Raw genomic sequence first — 20,196 nt, 5'->3', positions numbered from 1 at the left:
AGAAGTAAGAAGGACATAAACTGTAGACTAGCACAAGCAAGGAAGAGCTTTCTTAAGAAAAGAAATTTGCTCACTTCAAACATTGATATCGGAATTAGAAAGATGTTTTTGAAGACTTTTGTGTGGAGCGTGGCATTGTATGGAAGTGAAACATGGACGATAACTAGCTCAGAAAGAAAGAGAATAGAAGCTTTTGAAATGTGGTGTTACAGAAGAATGCTGAAGGTGAGATGGATAGATCGAATCACGAATGAAGAGATACTGAATCGAATTGGCGAGAGGAGATCGATTTGGCTAAATTTGACGAGAAGAAGAGATGGAATGATAGGACACATCTTAAGACACCCAGGACTTGTTCAGTTGGTTTTTGAAGGAAGTGTAGGTGGTAAGAACGGTAGGGGTAGGCCAAGGTATGAATATGACAAGCAGATTAGAGCAGATGTAGGATGCAATAGTTACGTAGAAATGAAAAGATTAGCACATGATAGGGTGGCATGGAAGGCTGCATCAAACCAGTCTATGGACTGATGACTCAAACAACAACAACAAACCAAACAGACCACGGCCCAAATCATTAGTTCAGATTACCGCGGTTCTACTGTGTGTTCGTCACTAGTATAGATGAAGCCATAGCGAACACTGAGCGAATATCTTGCACTCTTTTAAACACAATTTCTTTTTTGTGTTCTATGAACAGCATCACTGTGAACGAGGTGCACTTGAAACAAGATAACTGAAGTCAAATTTGAAATACTGATGGAGATATAGTGTATTGGAAACCTTCTATTTGACGAGAATAACATGAATGATCTTCCAGTAATATTTCTGCCGTGTGTAGTGAGAATTCGTTTTCAAATATTGCTTCGTATACTTGAGAACATAATGGTCCGAATACAGAGCCGTGAGGTAGCACCTTGTCGCAAATCTCCCCAATCCTCCCTGTGTGGGCAACTTTCACTCACTGATATGCGATATTATCTCAACAAGACTCAGTTGGAAAATAGAGTGAACACATTCAAGATGTGATTATAGTGGACCTAAGAAAATAAATTGTCATGTTAGAATCATGGGTGGCACGAATAGTGTACAAGAAAATAGGTTGTGTAATATGAGAAAATGTATTCAGGAGAACAGAAATTCAATGCATACGAGCCAGTGAGCATGCAATATGGAAAATCTAGTCCATTTAAAAATAAATTAACGTTGGAACTAGAACCTGAACCTTCTTGCTTGCTGTCCAGATGTGTTCGCCGCAATACACATGAATTCAGTATTCTCTTGCACTTTCTTCCGTTTCTCATCGTAGGGCGATTCCTAGTATTTTTTTGCAATCTGGTTTACGACGCACCGACTCGCAGGTCTTATGGCGACGATGGGATAGGAAAAGGTTAGGAGTGGGAAGAAAGCGACTGTGGCCTAAATTAAGGTGGTGTGAACATGGGAAATCACGGAAAACCATCTTCAGGGCTGCCGACAGTGGACTTCGAACCAACTGTATCCCGAATGCAAGCTGTTAGCTATGTAACCCAATCCGCACAGTAACTTGCTCGGCGATTCCCAGTCTTGACGCGCCATAATTTACTGAATCTGCGTTCAGTAATAGCAGCCTAAATTTTGTCACTGGGAGAGTCACGTCGATCTTCATAGTCTCAAGCTGCGGCTGGGTAGAATTTGACGCAATGAGCAAGCGTCTGTCTACAAAAGGCCATTAGTCCCTGTTGATCCCCGAGCGGTGGCATACATATCTTCGTATATATAAGCATGGGCCCCCATAGGATAGCTTATAGTGGTGGGGAGGGGGGGTGTTGACGTTGGATATGTAGTATTTTTAATATTTTGGAAGATGAATAGCGACTTGTATTCCACGGTAGACTACCACCCACGGTATCCGCTACCACTTCTACGTAATACCGACTTTTAAATCATTTTCTTGAAAGAAAAACACCGGACTATATTAGATTTTTTCCTTTCCTTGAGAGGTGGGGGTGGGCCGCGGCCCCCCTTGCCCCCAGAGTATGGGCGCCCTTGTATGTATGCACTAAATGAAATATGAACCCGCGACTCCCTCTGTGGGTGGCGGCGGTGGAATACACTCACGGTATCGTCTGCCTGTCGTAAAAAGTGACTAAAAGGAGCTCCAGGGGTTCTCAACTTGCAAGTGTAGTTTGGGGACCACGGGGCCTGTAGCTGAATCTGCCATTGCTTACACTTGATTCAGTCCCCTCGCTTTTACCTTTCCTACCGGACCTCTATCAGTCAACTCTTGTTCTTTCGCGACCCCTAAGGTATTAGGCTTGCAAGGCCTAGGGAGTCTTTCATTGTCACGCCCTTCGTGGCCCTTGTCTTTCTTTTTCCGAGTAATTCTTCGAAGGTATGGGCCTCTTGCTTTTCCCCTCTGAATAGTATTAAAGGGAGATGGTCGCCTATTTGAACTCCCTCTTAAAACAGTATTCACCACCACCACCGAAATCCTAAATGCAACAATTTGTTTACTCAAATTTAACTTTGTCCGCCTCTGTGGTGTAATGGTTAGTATGATTAGTTACTGCTCCCGGAAGTCCGGGTTCGATTGCCGGCTCTGACACGAAATTTGAAAAGTGGTACGAGGGCTGGGAGGTCAACTGAGTAGAGGAGGTTCGATTCCCACCTCAGCCATCCTCGAAATGGTTTTCCGTGGTTTCCCACTTCTCCTCCAGGCGAGTGCCGGTATGGTACCTAACTTAAGGCCACGGCCGCTTCCTTCCCTCTTCCTGGTCTATCCCTTACGATCTTCCCATCCTCCCACAAGGCCCCTGTTCAGCATAGCAGCTGAGGCGTCCTGGGCGAGGTACCGGTCATCTTCCCCAGTTGTATCCCCGACCCAATGTCTCACGCTCCAGGACACTGCCCTTGAGGCGGTAGAGGTAGGATCCCTCGCTGAGTCCGAGGGAGAGACCAACCCTGGAGGGTAAACAGATTTTAAAAAAAAGAATAGTCAAATAATTGTAAGAGGAGAATGAAATGCATATATCAAATTTAATGAATTGCAATAAACGAATGCTCTTTCTCTATTCTATTCTACGTTTTAAAACAAAATAAATAATTAACTATTTTCTTTTTTGAACTGAAATAACATCAGTATATATGCGATTTATGAATGTTTTGAATAACTTACTAACGTAAATATAAAGGGTTTGTTCTCGACCACGCTTTTGAAGTAGATAGCTGGTAATTGTCTTAAGTTTAAAACAACTGATATAATTCACACTTATGTTTTATGTCAAGGATATTATTGCAATAAAGAAGTTGAGCAAATAAACATAACTAATATTGTATTTTTACATCAATTCAGTCGTATAATTCTACGAACGTAAGTAAGAGTGAGATAATCAGAACAATTACATTTTGAATTGTTTGATGATGATAAGAATGAACTGTAAATAGATTTTCGGTTCATCGCCATTAAGAAAACACAATGAAAATAATTTTATATTAATAGTAATTTCTTTTTATTCTTTATTTTATGTGTCCAGGATATCAATTTTACATAGAGAAATCTGTAAGTATACAAACTACATTACCGAATGGAGTGTGAGGACCAAAATTTAGCAGTCTTGATGGCCTTATCATTAGCAGAAATTAAATTGTTCATGCTGCAACTTTCAGGCAGATTTCTGCAGATCAACAGATGTCGTGGATCCTGTAAATCATCACACGCGAAGCTCTTAAGATAATAGAAATAAAAATGTCCGACTTCTTGGCTGAATGATCAGCGTTGAGGCCTTCGGTTCTGAGGGTTCCGGACTCGATTCCCGGTCGGGTCAGGGATTTTAATCGCATCTGATTAATTCATCCAGTTCGGGGACTGGGTGTTTGTGTTAGTCCCCACACTCTTCTCTTCATATTCAGACAACACACCACACTACCAACCACCACAGAAACACGCAATAGTGATTGCATCCTCCACATAAGGTTGGCGTCAGGAAGGGCATCAGGTCGTGAAACAGGGTCAAATCCACATGTACGACACAGTTCGCACGCCACGAACCTACAGGCGAGGAAAAGCGGTAGAGGAAGATCAAGAAGAATAGTAATAAAATGCCCCAATCTTGGATAGTGTTTTTAATTGAAATTACACGCAAAGGGTCTCAAAACTCGCCATTTTGTTCTCAATTTTGAAACGTTTTCTGTAGGAGGGTGGAGGATCCTTGGATCCTCTCCATTCTTAGAGCTATTCCATAGCGCTCCGCGGTATACACCGTTCCCCCACAACTAAATTTTCCACTACAACACTGCTTCCGAACAGCCTCTTACCTCGGATCGTAAGTAAGTCACACCTCATAACAGACTGCGAATGTTATCGTGTCTCTATTCAGTCGCATAAAACATAGCGACGTGTTTGTACCAGCCTGTCTGTCTCTTCCTTCGGTCAGCTGGCAGGCACATGTACTGTACGTCCACAATCAAAAACGTCCTATAACAGACTCAAGAAGGTACTCTCTGTCACAGAATATCTGTAAGTTATACACATTTAATTTCAAAGAACGGTAAACAGTTAGTCCAATACATAGGAACAATAGTTCCTACAGTTATATGTTCCAGGCCTAAGTTGTAATAATAATTGTACCGGGCGGTACACCTCCACGCCGCTAATTCAAACTATGCGCCAGTTGAAACTCCTCTGGTGGAGGAAGTCTGAACTTTATCTAATGTATTAATTTTCAAGTTTCTCAGAAGATGTCACTACTTGGAAATTTTGAAGTTTCTGAACTAGGTCGTTTTTGGTGTATTTTTGTTTTACCTGTAGTAAGAAGTGTGAACTTTCTCTTCTAGAGGACACTACTGAAGAACTACAATAGTGCACCCTAGTGTGAAGTGAAAGAACTGTTTTTTGGGAGAAATTTTTATGTCAAAAGTTTGTTTCTTGTTAAATTTCTTTCTGTTATTGTTTAAGTTGGCTGTATAACCCTTTCCTTCCCCTTGTTTTGAATTTAGCCAATCCCGAATTTCTTTAATTAATTTACGACCAATCAGGTGTATCTTCCTCAACGGGGATATGCTGCTTAACCCTAGCCAATAAAGTTTTTGTGGGAGGGTGTTCTCATTCCTCAAACGCCTCGAACTTTCCGCGAGAGTATATAAACTGCTGATTTTAGGGTCTCCGGGCCACTTCTGTACCATCTTTCAGTGTGTAAAGTACGTAGCAGGGGGCGGGAAGCGCCTCTTTCTTCGGGCAGCAGTTCAACAACAAGGTAATGGCCGTTTAATAACTTCTTTTCTTGCTAGCTCAGCAGTTGAACTCTCGGGGCGGGTCCGAAGCGTTTCCACCATGTAACTTTTCCCTAAAATGTAAAGACTCTTAGCATCTATTCTCTTTTAAAGTTACATATTGGGATAGAGAGTGCTTAACCCTCTCGAGCTCCCACTCATATTGTTTTGAGGTGAACTTATTTTTCACAACCAATTCTTCCTTAACGTAATGTAAATCGCTTCTTTCTAAAGTCACCTCTTTAGTATGGGATTAGCCCTTGCATTAGCGGCCTAGTGCCAGATTAGGTTTTAAACAAATGTATTAGGAGTGCAGATCGCCTCCTCTCAAATTGGTATTTTAGAGGCCATGTAATTAACATTTTCTCTCTTAATAGGCCTCAGTAGGTTGGGTATTTTACCCCTGTTTTCGTGTCCGTGGAGGACAACTTGAAAGTGGAGTTTGGTGTGGCCTTTGATAGGCTTAAGGTTTGAGAGCGAGTGGCTCTTTCTTGAAAATTGAGCGTTGTATGCCTCGAGGAGGCTTTACTGTGTAATTTTGGAGCAAGTGCTCCTGGGCATGAATGGGGTTTTCTGCCCCTCTGTTAAAACTTATTTTGGAGTAAAGTTGGGCTAATTGCCCAAGAATTGTGAGTTCGGGGCTCGAAGCCCAAATCCGGTAAATACTGTAATTGTACTTTTGTTGCCTTGCTACTCTGTACCTGCCATTCTTGTTATTTCTGAATTTTGAAAAGAAAATATAACCTTGTTAAATTTTAAATTAACTTTAATTTCGTAGTTTGAGACCCGTTCACCCCCGCACCTTCTTTCACCTCTGCTGTTCCACAGATACCTCGGAACAATAATAATAATAATAATAATAATAATAATAATAATAATAATAATAATACCGTAACAATTAAGAAAAAACATCAACGCCAAAGTCCGCCATTAGGGGAAGACGAACCTCTTGTAAAACGTTAGTCACAATTATTCTGTTATGTTGAACGGTCCTTCTCAGCCCCAAAACATCACAGTTGAAAACAAGAAGTAACTTACTTGGTGACACATTGCCCATCACGATAAAAAGGTTACTTTGTTTCTTTGTGTTACTTTGTTTTAAATATGTTTAATTTCACATATTTTTTGCATATTCTCAGTAATATTACATATTTTTGCATACCATGTGAATAATGTAACATTTTTGTGCATATCTAGGCATTTATTAAATTTAAAAAGATATGTCAACTCGTGTAATTTTTCGGGTATAGTAAAATAATTGGCGAATTTCATCTCATATAGAATATATTTCAACTGCTAAAGTTGTCTTTACAATTCCTTTAAAACTGGAATTTCTAACCTTTTTTCTGTGAAATATAGTAGGTCCGAGTGCCTGAACTACATGCAACAGCGCTAATCCTTTCTCAGAATCTGGGATGGATAGTTGCCTTTCATTGGTCAGAGTTGCTAATAAACTCCATGGAGTTCTCTATCTCTTTGCAAGATCATTAGTGGCGAACAAGAATATATTTCATCCAGTTAGTTTTATCTTTTAAAATATGCACCGGTGACTTCCTGCGATGTTGAACGTTCCTTCTCAGCCTACAAGAGAAGAGCAATGAACAACTTGAAGAAGTACACTGCGCATCACGATCAAGGAGTTACAGTACTATAATACGAGTTTAACATGGTTTCGTATCGTTTATTTGTTTCATTTTCAGTGCATGAGGGTAATAGGAAATTAGCACATTACCATAAGCAATAATGATGAACTTGTCATAAAATACGGACGTGTTTAAAACACTTTTATTCTCTCATGTCTTAACCATAAGTCATAATAAATAGAGTTTACGAACATTTTTTGTAAATTTAGTCCCTCAATTCTGTTTCGTATTTTATGAATATTACATACTAACTGATGTACCCGTGCTTCGGTATGAAATTCAACATTATATACAGAATTCCAGATAAAGTTGAATACACGTCGTGGATAAGGTTTTATTAAATTGCATAATAACATAGGTATTTAAAATTAATGTTAGGTGCCTTCCCCTAAACTACAGTTTCATCTGGCGTGAATAAAGTTATGTATAGCCTAGAGTGTAGTGTTTTATTCTCCGACTTTACATTCTGATTTTCATGACATTCTGTTCACCTATTTTGTCATGGCTCAGCAGTGATATGGACTTGCAACAAAAATCGAAATCCATTAATATCTCTGTTATAGCCGGTACGGTAAAAATGTATAAGACATAAATGATCGAACATTTTTTTCTATATAACTTTAGTTATGTAGTATTTATCGATAGGAGCACTAATGACATAGATTTTAGAGAATTGAATTTTAGGTGTTCCCCTAAACTTCCATTTCACTCAGCGCGAATAAAACTATGTATAGCCTAGGTCAGGGATGGAAGGATCCTCCGTGGCTCTGGTGGCAGCGCGCCAGCCTCTCACCACTGGGTTCTGTGGTTCAAAACTCTGTCACTCCATGCGAGATTTGTGCTGGACAAAGTAGAACCGGGACAGGTTTTTCTCCGGGTACTCCGGTTTTCCCGGTCATCTTGCATTCCAGCAACAGTCTCCAATATCATTTCATTTCATTTCATCTGTCAGTCATTAATCATTGCCTCAGAGGATTGCGACAGGCTTCGGCAACCGGTAAAATTCCTGTTCTCGCCGCTAGATGGGGGCTTCATTCATTCCATTCCTGGCCCGGTCGAATGACTGGAAACAGGCTGTGGATTTTTATTTTTATCAGGGATGGCGAACCTATCGCACACCACACAAAATACTAACATATTCTAATCGTTTTAAAAACCAAACCAAAGCACATGGTACTACAGCCCTTGAAGGGCCTTGGCCTACCAAGCGACCGTTGCTCAGCCTGAAGGCCTGCAGATTACGAGGTATCGTGTGGTCAGCACGACGAATCCTCTCGGCTGTTATTCTTGGCTTTCTAGACGGGGGTCGCTATCTCACAGTCTAATCACGTAGGCTGAGTGGATCTCGAACCAGTCCTCAGGTGCAGGTAAAAATCCCTGACTTCGTCGGGAATCGAACCCGGGACCTCCGGGTAAGAGGCAAGCACGCTACCTCTACACCACGGGGCCGGCTTAATCGTTTAAACATGCAATAAATAGGGCGAAAATCTTGGAGCATAGCATATTTCAACACTACGCTTTAATAAAGAAGTATGTCACAATTAATTATTTGGCCATATTTTTTACAAGTATTATTAGGCTGAAGCAAAAATGTATTTTATTCTTAAAATGTACCTATTTAAACAAATGTATTTTTCAGTGATGTTTGCAAAATAAAACCTTGTAACATTCAGTCGAATGGATTTATATGTAATGCAATCTAATTAAGGGGCTTCCTGGCCGATGCGGTAAAGGCGTGCTCGGTTCGCCCGGAAGGACGTGGGTTCTAATCCCCGTCAGGAAGTCGTAAAATTTAAGAAACAAGATTTCCACTTCCGGAGGTTCACTCAGCCTACACCAAAAATGAGTACCAGGTTCATTCCTTGGGGCAAAGGCGGCCGGGCGTAGAGCTAACCACTCTACCCCATCACGTGCCGAGGTTAACAATGGTGGAAGCCTTCACCTTCCACTCCTCCAAAGGCCTTCATGGCCTGTACGGAGGTGACTTTGCTTTGCAATCTAATTACCTAAACGAAGTCAAATGAGGGGCGATTCACGAGGATTTTAAAGGAAAATAACCGATGTCATACTCAACAGTAAAAAGTAATAAACAAGAACTTAATTGACACGCTGCCCTAGATGGTAGTGCCTTGTTCCCCGACTTTACATACCGATTTTCATTAGTCTCTTCAGCTATTTCTTCGTGACGCACATACATACATACATACATACATACAGATAGACAAAGATGACGGAAAATTTTTAAAAAAATATTTCTTTGTTACTGTGGACACGACCGATACAGAAATGCCATTCTTTCTTAATGTATGGACAAAACGCTTATTTTATATATTAAAAAATGAAATGGCGTATGGCGTTTAGTGCCGGGATGTGTCCGAGGACTTCGGCTCACCAGGTGCAGGTCTTTTATGATTTGACTCCCGTAGGCGACCTGCGCATCGTGATGAGGATGAAATGATGATGAAGACGACACATACACCCAGCCCCCGTGCCAGCGTAATTAACCAATTATGGTTAAAATTCCCGACGCTGCCGGAAATCGAACGCGGAACACCTGTGACCAAAGGTCATCACTCTAACCATTTAGCCATGGAGCCGGACATTTTATACATAGGCCTACATACATACATACATACATACATACATACATACATACATACATACATACATCATTATATACCGTTATGCCTTTCAGGGACCAGTCTGCAAGCCTCTGTGAATTTACTAAACGTCGCCACAATCCTCTATTTGCAACTAGTGTTGTGGCCTCATTTAGTTCGATACCTCTTATCTTTAAATCGTTATAAACTGAGACTAACCATCGTCGTCTTTGTCTCCCACTACTTCTCTTATCCTCGATAACTGAGTCCATTATTCTCCTAGGTAACCTAGCGTCCTCCATTCGCCTCACATGACCCCGCCACCGAAGCCGGTTTTTGCGTACAGCTTCGTCTATCGAGTACATTCCTGTCATTGTTCCCACCTGTTTGTACCAGCAATTATTCTCGCTACTTTCATGTCTGTTACTTCTAACTTATGAATAAGATATCCTGGGTTCACCCAGCCCAGCTTTCATACCCGTAAAGCAGAAATTGGTCTGAAAACAGACCGATGTAAAGATAGTTTCATCCTGGAGCTGACTTCCTTCTTACAGAATACTGTTCATCGTAGCTGCGAGCTCACTGCATTAGCTTTACTGCACCTTGATTCAATCTCACTTACTGTATTACCATCCTGGGAGAACATACAACCTAAATACTTAGAATTATCTACCTGTTCCATCTTTGTTTCAACAATCTGACATTTAATTCTCTTGGGTTTCTTACCTACTAACATCAGTTTAGTCTTCGAAAGGCTAATTTTCATACCATACTCATTGCACCTATTTTCATGTTCCAAGATATTAGACTGCAGGCTTTCGGCACAATCTGCCATTAAGGCAAAGTCGTCAGCATAGGCCAGACTGTTAACTACATTTCCACCTAACTGAATTTTCACTGATTTGCCTTTGCTGGAAGGACCTAGTGTTTACAGTGCACTAAGTCTTCTGGTATAGGCTAGAGCAATTTTGTTACTTTCATTGACCTGTCTCAGTTTTATTCTTGGCTTTGACAATATGAAAGCGACTGAGGTGTGAGTGATGCTAGTAATGCCATTCCTTCTGCAGCCAGTCCCTGCTATTGAATGGTGTGAAAATGTCGCTCATAGGGTCAGTTGATTTATGCATTCCAGTGGGCTTGGCAGACAGATATGTAACAACAACTTCTGGCTCGGTGTGGAAAGCAACCGGAAACTATCTCACTCCTCATTTCTCTAGTACGCCTCTTCAGTGATGCCTAGGCCATCTATGACAGTTGATGGCGGAGCTGTTGAGGATCCAACCAGCCTTAGGGCTGAGGACTGAACATACAAACACACATTTCACTGACATTTACTACATTTTTGTACATATTTTGCACTTTCATATTACATAAAAATCTGGGCCCCGGAGTTACGGAGGGAGTGTCACGCGGCAGGGAGGTTGTGTCACGGTGACCAAGATGGGAGCCCAGAGCTGCCGTTAGCGCGCTGACCGCAATCCACGGTGAGAGGAGTGAGAGAGAGACCAGTTGTGTCTCGGACCCCGGACCGTACGAGTGAAGTGTGTTGTGTACAGTGCAGTGCCAGCGCGGAGAGCGCTCATAGTGAAGTGACAGCTGGGCCATTACAACGGTAGATGTTTACTATTTTTAACACCTTTACAGTATTATGCTTTGTTCTGCTGTTTCCGTGGCTAACGTTTCGTCCACCCTACATAGGGCATTATCAAGCGTTATGAAATAAAAATTAAACCGTTTTCATGAGAAAATCGTATATAGAATACGTATGTTATAATGAAACGACACAAATACGTAACAAAATTTTCATTTAAGATGTTTTAGTGTCCGATTTATTCCTTTTTTTTTAGAGAAACTCTTACTTATCCGAAGTGTCTGCTACCAAGCAGTAAAACGCGAACTTTATTCTTATTATTATTATTTATTATTATTCCTGGCCTTTTCCCATTTATTTGTGGTCGGCACTTCATGTGGATTTAACCAAGTTTTAAGGTCGGATAACCTTTGCAAACTTGGGCTGGGATAGTGGGTAACGAATGCGGTACGGGCCCGCCCGCCAAAATAAACATTGCCCCCCTCCAAACCAACCAAAAAAACATTTAAAAACTTATGAATAACTAATATAATTGTAATGACAACAGGTAGAAGAAACGTCAAGTTATATAAACAAAGTGATTATTCGTTATCTGAAGATTATTAAAAATAATGTTTAATAGGTTGTGTTTGACAGCCTCGGCAGAGCTCCTGAACTGCCAACCATGCATCACTTATATGTTCGTACTTAACTTTGTTTTCATTTTGTAGTAACCACAGAACCATACTCTGGTACCGATACCGAAGTCTCGGTTATAACAATTTATTCAATTACAAATAAACAAATAAGAACAAAATTAAATCAAAAACTGCTCAAATGAAGTTTGAAAAGTTTGAGGAACTGCGTGACAAAAGTTAAATGTTCAGCAATATTTCTGCATAATACAATCCCAGGTGCATTACACATCAGCAAAGTATTATTTTCTAACTGGAATATGATATTTTGATATCAATTTTCATTGCTGTAATTATTTTTCAAGGAGCGGTCGCGGTGTTGCGAGGGATGGGAAGCATTGTTACTTCTTCTTTATCTGTTTACGCTCCAGGATCGGTTTTTCCCTCGGACTCAGCGAGGATCCCACCTCTACTACCTCAAGGGCAGTGTCCTGGATCTTCAGACTCTGGGTCGGGGATACAACTGGGGTGGATGATCAGTACCTCGCCCAGGCGGCCTCACTTGCTATGCTGAACAGGAGCCTTGCGGGTGGATGGGAAGTTTGGAAAAGATAGACAAAGAAGAGGGAAGGAAGCGACCGTAGCCTTAAGTTAAGTACCATCCCGGCATTTGCCTGGAAGAGAAGTGGGGAAACCACGCAAGACCACTCCCAGGATGGCTGAGGTGGGAATCGAACCAACGTCTACTCAGTTGACCTCCCGAGGCTGAGTGGACCCCGTTCCAGTCCTCGTACCACTTTTCATATTTCTTGGCAGAGCCGGGAATGGAACCCGGGCCTCCGGGGGAGGCAGCTAATCACACTAACCACTACACCACAGAGGCGTACCGCATTGTTACTTCTCCTAAGCGCAAACAAGTGGCAATTTATCAACGTACATTTTTTAAAAATGACTGTTTCTACAAAACCACCCTGATCATTTCCGTGCAGAGTGACATTGGGGCTAGATATACATTATTTTTATTTATTTCCGAGGAGTCTGCGGGGCCCGGGCCCGCCTGCCCTAACGTTACGACTGGGAAGTAAGGAGACGAGCTGTCAGTGGAGAAATGGCACGGATGACATTGGTAGACGAACGAGCTTGAGTGGAGTTTCTACAGATAGGAAATATCATAAGTAATGCAAGATAAAGTTGGAATTCAAGAGGACAAATTGGGCCAAATATTCATTTATGGTAAGAGGATTTAGGGACTGTATAATTTATCAGACAGTCTGCGTGGCTCAGGCGGCAGCGCACCGGCTTCTCGCCGCTGGGTTCCGTGTGCTGGAAAAAGCGGGGGCGGGACAGATTTTTCTCCGAGTACTCGGGTTTTCCCTGTCATCTTTCATTCCAGCAACACTCTCCAGTGTCATTTCGTTTAATCTGCCATGTATTAATCTTTGCCCGAGAGGAGTGCGGCAGGCTTTGGCAGCGGGCACAATTCCTATCCTCGCCGCTAGATAGGTGCTTCATTAATTCCATTCCTGGCCCGGTCGAATGACTGGAAACAGGCTGTCGATTTTCAAGGGAAATGTTCGATAAATTTCCAATTTCTTCGAAATCATTTAAGAAATGACTTTGTAAACACCTTTTTTTTTTTGGTATTTGTTTTACGTTGCACCGACACAGATAGGTCTTATGGCGACAAAGATGGCCGAGCATTGAGCTACCCACTCTAACCCAGTTAATGTCGCGATTAAAGACTTCCTTTGACTCCTTCACAGAACGTCTTAACCTGTACACAGATAACTCTATTTTCTCATTCTTGACGTACTGTTCCATGGCTGAGTGCTCAGTAACCTTGGTCGTCTGGCTTCGGGGTACCGCGTTCGATTCTCGAGCGAGTCGAGGGATTTTACAATTCTCCTTACGTCGCACCGACACAGAGAGGTCTTTTGGCGACGAAGGAACAGGAAAGGGCTGGGAGTGGGAAGGAAGCGGCCGTGGTCTTAATAAAGGCACACACACACATCCCGGCAATAAACAGTCATTGTTGACGTAATCACATTCATTAATGCGTATTACGGTGTGCAATAGTGTTTTCTTTCACAGTCGAAATTTCGTCCTCTTCTAGGAAGGGCATTGTCGAGACTCTAATTTTATTATCAATATTATCCAGCTGTGTGGAAATGGGAAACCACCGAAACGATCTTCAGGGCTTCCGATAGTGGGGTTCGAACCAACTATCCCCCGAATGCAAGCTCAGAGCTGCGTGCCTCTAACCGCACGGCCAACTCGCTTGGTTGAGGGATTTTAATCTTAAATGTTTAATTCTCTTGGCTGCACACAGCAGACGCCGCCCACTCTCGTTTGAAGTATTTGTCTTGAAAGGACTGCACCAGTCTATCAATAGCCACACGAAAGTATTGATAATAAAATAACAGTCTCGACAATGCCCTTCCTAGAAGAGGACGAAATTTCGACTGTGAAAGAAAACACTATTGCACTCCATAACACGCATTAGTGAATGTGATTACGTCAACAATGAGGGTGTTTGTTGCCGGGATGTGTGTGTATTAGCATGTTATTAAAGGAGACTTGTGGTATTTGTTGAGAAGGCCAGGTATTGACTGCCTGTTTGCTGGTCGTGTCCTGTTTGTGTGGGCGTGGAGACAAGTATTATCTAACCACTTGGCGACGAGGTTTCACAGATACTGAGCGAGTCACTGCGCCTGGAAACAGCTCACCGTGAAACTGTTTGTCAATGACGGATAAAGTCCTCGTTTGTGCTGGAGTTTTCCTACAGATTAAACACCATATTTCCGTGCGTTGCGCGGTCTTCTCCTCATGCGGTCCGTCCATCCTCTCGCTGTAGATTCAGTTCTGAGGTTTGGAATATCTTGGTCTTCATTCCAGTGTGGTTATAAATGTGAAGTCTATGCGATTGCAGTGCTTGTACGTCTCTATGCGAGCTAAAATGAATAGAACTGGACTTGGGAACGAGTAGGTCGTCCACTGTGTGGACGATTTTGCCCCGATTTGCAGCAGAAAAACAAGGGATATCTACTTTAGGATGATAGACTGTATTTGAACCCACTTTTGTTCTAATTTATCCCTTCTCAGGGGCTCTCAACTTGGCCGTATGGTTTACTGTACAGGGCCTCTAGCTGAGTCCGCATTGCGTCCATTTCCTTGTAATAATAATAATAATAATAATAATAATAATAATAATAATAATAATAATAATAATAATAATAATGGAAGATGTGTCTAGCTACCGTATGAGCCTATGGTCCTAATACTTTCATACTTGGAAAAGGAACTTTTATAAATGTTAATGGTTCAGTATTACATTTTTTGCTAGTGTTTTAATGTTGCACTAACATATGGATTGTTTTTTGCGACGCAAGGGTAGTAAGGATTCGAAGGATTCGGAGGGAAGCGATCGTGGCCTTAATTAGGGTACAACCCCATCATTTGCTTGGTGTGAAAATAGGAAACCGCCGAAAACCATCTTCAGGGAGCTGACAGTGAGGTTCGAATCCACTATCTCCCGAATGCTAGCTCACAGCTGCGCGGCCTAAACCGCACGTCTAACTCGCTCGGTTCTTAGAGATCAGTTGTGAAGTATCTTGTCCTTAAACACATTTCAGAAATAGACCAATAAATTGCAGTATTTATAGTGCAAAGCCCATTTATATTATGTAAGTACATTAAACCGCACTGATTTTAAATATTTTGAAATAGTTTTAATGAAAAAATTAGAGCTTCCGTGGCTGAGGTGGCAGCGCGTCGGCCTCTCATCGCTGGGTTTCGTGGTTTAAATCCCGGTCATTCCACGTGAGATTTGTGCTGGACAAAGCATAGGCGGGACAGGTTTTTCTCCAGGTACTCCGTTTTTCGGTGTCATCTTTCATTCTATCCACACTCTCCAATAGTTCCTTTCATCTGTCAGTTATTAATCATTGTCCCAGAGTAGTGCGACAGTCTTCGGCAGCCGGCACAACTTCCATACTCACTGCTTGATGGGCCTTAATTCATTCCATTCCTGACCCGGTTGAATGACTGGAAACAGGCTGTGAATTTTCTTTCATAATTCCATGTGTAAAATACATTTTCATAACAATGAAACGATTCTAACATGTAAATGATTTTTTTTTTGCTAGGGGCTTTACGTCGCACCGACACAGATAGGTCTTATGGCGACGATGGGATAGGAAAGGCCTAGGAGTTGGAAGGAAGCGGCCGTGGCCTTAATTAAGGCCAACTCGCCCGTTTAAATGAAAATTACCTGAGTATTGTTCATGGGAACATTGAGAGGCCGGTAATAGACGCGATTGTCAATTGGATTACTTCTCTTATAGTATTTTATTATCACCGGGTGAGTTGGCCGTGCGGTTAGGATGCGCTCAGCTGTGAGCTCGCATCCGGGAGACAGTGGGTTCGAACCCCACTGTCGGCAGTCCTGAAGCTTGTTTTCCGTGGTTTCCCATTTTCACACCAGGCAAATGCTGGGGTTGTATTAAGGCCACGGCCGCTTCATTCCCATTCCTAGGTCTTTCCTGTCCCATCGTCGCCATAATATCTATCTGTGTCGGTGCGACTTAAAACAAATAGCAGTATTTTATTATCCGCCTGTACTCACTCGCCCCGCAAGAGTAGCTTGCCTGCCTCTTATCCCGAGGCACTGGGATCTATTCCTGACCAGGTCAGGGATATTTACCTGCATCTGAAGGCTAGTTCAAGGTCCGCGCAACCTACCTCATTACAGTTGAGGAGCTATCTGACGGTGAGATGGCGCCCCCGGTCTAGAAAGCCAAGAATAACGGCCGAGAGGATTCGTCGTGCCGACTACACGACACCTCGTAATCTGCAGGCCTTCGTGCTGAGCAGCGGTCTCTTGGTAGGCCATAGCCCTTCGGGGCTGTTGCGCCATGGAGTTTGGTTTGTAGAGAAACTTTCTCTCGTCTCAGGTATCAGCTTCAAAGGTCAGAGGTTGTAGGGCTTTTTGTAGGGTGTACACGCACCATTTCAAACAAGCTCTCCTACTTTTGCGCAACTTTTGGTTTCAAGAAACAATCAGTCAGTGATCTAAATTTAGAGCTGTCACTCAGGTAGCAGATTCCCTATCAGTTGTTTATCTAATCTTTTTCGCAGCCCTGAAAATGGTTTTCTGTGGTTTCCCATTTTCACACCAGGCACATGCTGGGGCTGTACCGTAATTAAGGCCACGGCCGCTTCCTTCCCACTCCTAGCCATTTCCTGTCCCATCGTCGCCATAAGACCTATCTGTGTCGGTGCGACGTAAACCCACTAGCAAAAAAAAAACTTATATTTTTCAGTGAATTCAAAGAAAGTGGTAAATTATTCCAATCCCTAACTCCTCTTCCTATGAACAAATATTTGCCCCAATTTTTCCTCTTGAATTACAACTTTACCTTCATTATTACAATCTTCCCTACTTTTGAAAATTCCATTCAAGCTTACTTGTCTACCAATTTCATTCTACGCCTACTCTCCACTGACAGCTCGAAACATACCACTTAGCCGAGCAGATCGTCTCCTTACTCTCAAGTCTTCCCAAACCAAAGTCTGCAACATTTTCGTAACCCCACTCCTTTGTCGAAAATCACCCAGAACAAATCACGCTACTTCCGTTTGGATCATTACCAGTTCTCGAATCAAGTAATCTTGGTGAGTGTACCATCCACTGAAACCGTGCTCTGATTGGAGTCTTAACCAGTGAATTAAACGCCTTCTTCTTTAACTCCTTACTGCAAACCTTAAATACCGTCATAACCATATGAAGATATCGGAAACCTTTATTAACAATCCCCTCAATCGGATTACCAGTTACATCTCTGATTCTCATTATGCACTTTCACTCCATCAAGACATTAATAAAAAATTAGAGGATTTTTCCTTTTGTAGGAACTTAAGACTTGATTTTATCATCCATCGTACCATTGTCAAGAAGGTTGCCTTATTGTCATTGAAAAGCTCCTTTCGCATTTTGTGAAACCACTTACATAATCCTCATTATTTCATATTGTTTGTGGATCAATCCTAATGTGACTGTGAATTTTTTTATAGAGCTAAATTTGCATACAGTACTTAATGGTATACCCTGTCATAATGGCAACTTGAAAATTGGGGAGCAATTAACTTAAATTCATATTGCATAATTATTTGCGGTGTGTTTATAATTGTTCATTATAATGTTATTGGTTTCACACCTCTAACTTCTTATTCTTCTTCTTCGATCACTTTCGCGGGTGTCAACTGTCACACACGTGGATTTGGCCCTGTTTTATGGCCGGATGTCGTTCCTGACTCCAACCCTATATGGAGGGATGTAATCACTATTGTGTGTTTCTGTTGTGGATGGTAATGTGGTGTGTTGTCTGAATATGAAGAGTCCCCGAGCCAGAAGAATTAAGCAGACACAACTAAAATTCCCCGATCCGGCCGGGAATCGAACCCGGGACCTTCTGAACCGAAAGCCTCAACGCTGACCATTCAGCCAAGGAGTCTGACTTTACGCCTCTCTAACAACTACTTTTACGGTTTTCGAAGACGCCGAGGGACCAGAATTTTGTCCCGCAAAAGTTGTTTAACGTACCAGTAAATATATCGACACGAGGCTGACGTATTTGAGCACCTTCAAGTACTGCCGGACTGAACTGGGATCGAACCCCGCAACTTGAGCTCAGGCCAACGTTCTACCACTTGAACTACCTAGCCCAGTTTATAATTATTACTACTGTTATTATTTTATTCTAAAAGACAATTAATATTTGCCCTAAGAGTGTTTAACATACAGAAATAGGTAAATGAAGCATGTATCATAGGCATATTCTACACTGCCTGAAGTTATATCTAACATTGATTTATGGTAACTATAATAATTATAATTTCGTGTGGCTATTTCTAGCCGAGTGCAGCCCTTGTAAGGCAGACCCTCCGATGAGGGTGGGCGGCATCTGCCATGTGTAGGTAACTGCGTGTAATTGTGGTGGAGGATAGTGTTATGTGTGGTGTGTGAGTTGCAGGGATGTTGGGGACAGCACATACACCCAGCCCCCGAGCCATTGGAATTAACCAATGAAGGTTAAAATCTCCGACCCGGCCGGGAATCGAACCCGGGACCTTCTGAACCGAAGGCCAGTACGCTGACCATTCAGCCAACGAGTCGGACTATGGTAACTATGACCATGGTAGAACACACACACGCGCTCTTCATGTGTCGCTTCTGATCAGGTACGTCCGCCGAAAAAGAATGTCTTCTACGTTAAAAATTATTGGACTTTAAAAAATCTGATCATTATTTCACTAATAGTAACAAATGGATTACCGAGCAAGTAGCTCAGTGGTTTGGGTCACGTAGCTGTCAGCTTGCATCCGGGAAATAGTGAGTTCGAACCCCACTGTCAGCAGCCCTGAAAATGGATATCCGTGGTTTCCCATTTTCACACCAGGCCACGGTTGCTTCCTTCCTAATCCTAGCCCTTTCCAGCGACGTAAAGAAAGTTGAAAAATTGTATTTCAAGCATGCTGCATTTTAAGAATTGGATGTTGCTAAGCTAAAAAGAAATACCAATTTTAAGCTAACAGAAGGTGTAACTCCCCCTTAAACCGAACCCCCTCACCCCTCCCTCCATCTTTGATACAGTCCTCACACCATTACATAATGTACTTAACGTTGCCTGTCCCACAATGCTGGTCGGTATTCTGCAGACAGGTTTCTTGTCACCCAGTCCGAGCATTGAAGTCTCCAGCCGATATAACATTCGTAGCAGCTTCTGACAGGAGTTCACTCAAGTCGCTCACCCATTTAACATTAGCGGGCGTGGCGCACATTCCAGAAGGTCGTTATGGTGAATGAACAGCGCAGCGGCCTCGCCAGGCAGCCAGCTGGCTGGTACTATTGCACGATGAAGGCTTTTTTGTTGTTCTGCTACGGTTAATAAATACCAAGGCGACTGCTTTCCTTTCTATTAGTGGAGGAGGTAGTTGGTGGGAGAGTCCCTAGCTGTTATTATAAATCGATTCGCGTCGTAAGTACTAAGTAAATATACGATTGTTCGTTTCTGGGGCTACGGTTGGGTAAAGTGCCTTCGAATTTCTCTCAAGGCATCAGAGATTTTTAACATGAATATGTTGAATTTGTTTGGAAGAGAGTGTGATACAAAGCTATAGAGCACACATCTCTTGCGATTGTACCGGCTGAGGAACGTTAATTTATTTACCTCTGATTTTCATTTACGACTGTCGCCCAGGTCGCAGATTCCCTATCGGTTGTTGTCTTTTCTTAAATAATTTAAAATAAGTTGGGAACATCTCCTTCGGTAAATTATTCCAGTCTCTAATTCTTCTTCCTATAAACAAATATTTGCCCCAAATTGTCCTACCGGGCGAGTTGGCCGTGGGGTTAGGGACGCGCAGCTGTGAGATCGTAGGTTCGAACTCCACTGTTGGCAGTCCCGAAGATGAAAAAATGAAATGTCGTATGGCTTTTAGTG

General features: G+C 42.3%; 1 protein-coding gene across 2 annotated transcripts in view; it reads left to right on the top strand.

Annotated features, from left to right (window-relative positions):
* The window catches only part of Rhp (rhophilin), a 714,954-nt gene that overhangs the window by 403,434 nt on the left and 291,324 nt on the right, over positions 1–20,196 (top strand). Inside the window, exon 1 of one of the 2 annotated variants that reach the window (XM_067150400.2) lies at positions 10,994–11,102. The exons of the other annotated variant lie outside the window; for it this stretch is intronic. The gene's annotated coding sequence lies outside the window, so the exon portion shown is untranslated. Of the gene's footprint in view, positions 1–10,993; positions 11,103–20,196 lie in introns of those variants that run through there. 2 annotated transcript variants of the gene reach the window in all.

Source organism: Anabrus simplex, chromosome 6 (genome assembly GCF_040414725.1).
Source record: "Anabrus simplex isolate iqAnaSimp1 chromosome 6, ASM4041472v1, whole genome shotgun sequence".
NCBI classification, from domain to species: Eukaryota; Metazoa; Arthropoda; class Insecta; order Orthoptera; family Tettigoniidae; genus Anabrus; species Anabrus simplex.
Note: the sequence above shows the minus strand (reverse complement) of the source record. Positions and strands in the feature narration are given on the sequence as shown.